At 38.0% G+C, this 4,904-nt stretch overlaps 1 protein-coding gene across 4 annotated transcripts in view; it reads right to left on the minus strand.

Moving 5' to 3' along the window:
- The window catches only part of SCRN1 (secernin 1), a 73,436-nt gene that overhangs the window by 52,689 nt on the left and 15,843 nt on the right, over window positions 1–4,904 (minus strand). The window lies entirely within an intron of this gene.

Raw genomic sequence — 4,904 nt, forward strand, 5'->3', positions numbered from 1 at the left:
AAATAATGAAAATCATAAAATCTAACATTTTATGTTAGAATATTAAGCATTCACTGTGTGCTTAATAACATCCTAAGCAATATGTAAATATATAGTATATGTAAATACTATGTAAAGTAAGTTAATCCTCATAATAACCATATCACACAGGTATTATTAGCCCCATTTTAAAAATGATAAAATTGAGGTTAAGACTGGTTAAGTCTTGCCCAGGGTCATATAACAAGAAAGTGGGGGTAGGAATCCAGACTCCAGGGTGCACTTAACCACCACGCTGCCCTGACTCTGTCTTCCCAACCAAGGGCAGGGCTCATCTTGAGCTTTTTTTTTAAGCCCATCTAGTTTTCTTAACAGCGGTTCTGTCCATTTTCCAACAACTTTTCTAGAGAGATGTCCAAATCCTCAATAAAAAAAACTGTAGAGCTTTGTGGGGCATAAAAGAACACATGAAGGTCAAGGAGATATTCCTGTTGTTTTCTGGGAAGATCCAATGCTAGACAGACGTGTCAGTCTTCCCTAAATTAACCCATGAAGTCACCAGGCAGCAATCAATTTTGGACATAGCCTGACAAAAATGATCCTAAAGTTCATCAGGAAAGGCTGTATGGGATTAGCCAAGAAGTTTCAGAAATAAAAACTAATGAGGAAGTTGGAAGCCCTGCATGGTATTGTAAAGGGCATTACAAAGTTTCAGTAATTAAAACAGTTTGATACTGATGCAAGGAGAGACAAAGACTCCTGAAATATTCCCATATAATGTAAAAAATTAGTATGCGATGAAGGCTGAATTTCAAAGCAAGGTGAAAAGATGTAGTAAACCATACACGGTGTTGGGATAATTGACTATTTGGGATGGGGTGAGAACGAAAGACATCTGTCCAGATCCCCATCTCACTCCTAATCCAAAAACAATTATTACTCAAAAATGTAAATGTTTAGAGCATTTATATTGGTAGAGCCAGAGGAAGGCTGGTCTTTTTGTTGGTGTCCTCATATGCACAAGTGTAGAAGTGAAAGTTATCTCAGTGTGTAGTGTTGTACTTAAGTAATATAAATTCTAATAATCGCTTTAATATGCCAGATCTTTAATATGCCAGATCTCATCCCATAGAAACCACATAGCAAAGATGGCGGACAGGTCTTGCTCATCCCACCTTAAAAAGGAGACTGATAAGTGCCTTTATGAGTGGCTTGCTCAAGGTCACACCCCTAATTAGAAGCAGAACAAGAACAAGGACCAAGGTCCTCCGACTTGCAGCCTGGGAACCTTTCTTTGCATGAGATGCACCCATCTTATTTTGATGTGTTTGTTGTGTTGTGAAGCCAGACCTATCAGAATGTGGACGTTACCTTCCAACGTGTTGCACAGTGCATCTGGGCTGCCCTTTCACCACCTTGTTACTGTCCCGCCACTGTAACCTCTGGCAACCCCAGTGCCACTAACTCATGTTCCTGGATCACCATACGCTCTGCTTTTTCTGCTTCACAGAGTCCCATAACCCAGCAGTCTCAGCCCACTACAAACTCACGTTCTCCAACTATTAAGTGTCCCTGACCACTCGTTCCTTGTACTCTTTCTCCATCCCTCCCATGTTCCCTCCAATTTCTTCTGTTCAAGCTCTCTCCTACCACATCCAGTTCCATGAACAGGATCACACACCTCAACCAACCTCTACTTTCTGTTAATGACCTAGAACCATACAGTCCAATAGAAATATAATGGAGGACAGAGGCAAACCACATATGTAATTTTATGCTTTCTAGCAGCTACATCTAAAAAAGTAAAGAGAAACGGGTGAAACTATTTTTGACAATATATTTTATTTAAACCCAATATATCTAAAATATTACTTCAACATATAATCAATGTAAAAATTATTGACGTATTTTACATTTTTTAAATATAAATTTTTGATATCTGATGTGTATTTAACACTCAAAACACATCTCCACAACTAGACTGAAGGACAAAACAGCAGCAACTTGTCTGNGCTGTTCCCCTCCCCCAATTCCCCAATAAAATCTTTAAAAAAAAAGGGGGATGTTGTGTTTCAAAATCTATATTTATTCATGGGAAAAATTAGCGGGTAAACTGGTCACTTTACAAAAGTATTCTTCAAATTGCTGCAGAATTTCATTATAATGCAAAATATTCTTATATGAGTTTCCCAATCTTTAAATGTCAAAAACTTTGCATGGACACCTCCACATAACAGTCATTATAGTTGATGGGGGGAAATATGTAGTGAATACATGTTATGAATTTAGTAACACTTTCAATGGATTTGTATGTACTAAAGGGCAACAGAGTCCTTACACATTTGAAAAACAGTGGTGCAGATATATATGGCTTATATTCAATCTGTGTATATTAAATGTTGAGATACACATGGATTCAAGGACCACCTGAGAAACTCCATCATATCTCAGTGATCTGTCCATTGTTCTGGTGCATTTAAAATAACATACCATTCAAAAGAAAACTCGGGCTGCATGCATATCTCTCTTGCAAGAACTCTTTTAGGGATTTTTAAAGTGAGGAGAACTATTCAACTATGTAAACAACTATTCAACTATACATACAGCTTTATAAAGCTATTCAAATATATGCACAGCTGTATATAACAATCCAACTATATACACATATGCAATCACATTTACGGCTATATATAACTATTTAAATATAGAGAGAGATACAGTACTATAAAAAAAATGAGGGGAAGAGGAGAGATGGGTAGAGTGGCATCCATTTCTCATGGATACAACACTGTTTTTTTAATGCAGAAAGCATAAAGAAAGAGCTCAAGCAGGGTTCATTTTTTACTCAAGCTAACCGACTTAGAAAAATATAGTCAGATCAAGTCCATTGTAAGGAAGCCATTTTCCAATACATGGCAGGTTGGAAGACATTTTCCATCTTTCATAGCAATATCAAGAAAGAAAGAAAATGACTTGGTGTCACATTAACGATACACATAAGACCTGTGCAGTCAGGATAATCTAAGAGCTTGCATTATGGCTTTTTGAGTCTCGGACAGACCCAGATTCGGGGTGCAGTTCCTCCACTTACTAAGTTCTTCATCTATAAAATGTGGCCATGCTGTCTACTATGTATTGTTATGGGGATTGAGTTAGATGATACATGCAGAGTGTCATCTGAAAAAGAGAAACATTTTTTAAAAAGGTTTGTTCCTTTAACTTGTTCTTAAAGATCAGGGTTCTGAGGATATCATGATAATGGGAATAAAGGAAGAAGAATGTGTGAAATAGGTAGGTATGTGGTTAGCTGCCCCAGGCATTCTCTGTGGGAAAGATCTGGGAGCCACTGAACAGACTGCATCGAGGGTCCTTTCATTTCCTTCTTTTCTCATTTTTAACATTGCTGCCATTGTGTCCACTAATTTGGCAAGGTTGCTCTGAATTACGACCTTTCTATTCCCACCATCTGTTTTCTTCTCCCGTTTAAATAATGCATTGTCTATTTTGACCTTTTCCAGTTAATGTGATTTGATATGTACCTGTTAACTCTGTAAACTTGGATTTTAAGAAATCTTCCCATTCTTAAAATGGTGATTTACACTCTGTCCCTGTAAAAAATTGGCTAAATATCCATTTATATAGAAGACATCAAGTAATAAGATTTAAATCTTGCTAGTAACCAGAGGGTTACTTTATAGCGAGCAAAATGAACTTAAAAACTACTTTGTAAATGTCCATTTATGTTAGAGACATTTGCTATGTGTACCATTAGGAAATGTATCCCATTTTATTATCAAAAGGAACCTTTATACATATATATGAATATATGTATATAAATATATTTGTGTGTATATGTGTATACCTATGTATGTGTATAAATACATTTATGTAAATATAAGTATATACAATAGATAGATTGATAAATAGCTAGAAAGGGAGGGACCTGGAAGAACTAATATCTGAGTGTTGGGAGTGGGAGTAAGGGTGAGACATAGAGACAGAAACTTTAAATTTTACTTTGTCTTTTAGTTATGTCATTTTAAATTTCTTTATAGCAAGTTCACATTATTGGACTTTTAATTATTTTAAAAATCTGATTACTTTAGTGTTTAAGAAGGACATTTTAAAACATTTCATTTAATCCTTTCAGGTCACTAGGGCACTGTAGAGTGCGTTTTAAAAACACACTAAGCTTTTACTTTGGGAGAAGCAAAAAACATTCAGAAGAGCCTTTGATCACTAGGTCGTTTTAATTAAGATTTTTCAGAAGTCAGATGAATTACCAGCATGTATTTTGAGCCCCTAACCACCTACAAGCACTTTGTTCAACCCAAGAGGAAATGGAGCTTGTTTTCAAGATGTTTTCAAGGTCTTTGTCTTATAGAATAAGAGGTGCTCATGTACACAACCAAGAGAGGAGGACAGTAACCAACTTAAAACAATGATCAAAAACACTTATGGGAGCTTTCAGGATGTCTAGCTCAACTTGGGGGAGTAAATTAAGCACTGGGAGATTTCAATTAAATGTTTAACCATTAAGAACAGAAGAAGAGGGCCGGCCAAGTAGCGCGTTGGTTAGGAGTTAGCTTAAGACGCCAGCTCTGAGCAGCAGGGCCCTGGTTCAGATCCTACATGGGTCAGTGACGCTGTGCCCTCTACAGCTAAGATGGTGAACAACAGCTTGACCTGGAGCTGGGCTGCCGTGAGTCGCCAGCGATAGCGCAAGCTGCAGCCCCTGCTGCAGTGGGCTGCCATAAGCTACTGTGAGTGGCCGGCAGCCAGCGAGAGCAGCCGACAACCGGTTTGAGCTGCCAAGAGCCTCCATGAGCAGCCGTCCAGAAGCTGGCGACTGATCTGCCTCGCCCGGGAAGAGCGCAATGATAATACCAACATGGGCCAGTGAAGCGGCGTCCTCCACAACTAGA

The sequence above is a fragment of the Hipposideros armiger genome, unplaced genomic scaffold (assembly GCF_001890085.2).
Source record: "Hipposideros armiger isolate ML-2016 unplaced genomic scaffold, ASM189008v1 scaffold_47, whole genome shotgun sequence".
Classification (NCBI taxonomy): domain Eukaryota; kingdom Metazoa; phylum Chordata; class Mammalia; order Chiroptera; family Hipposideridae; genus Hipposideros; species Hipposideros armiger.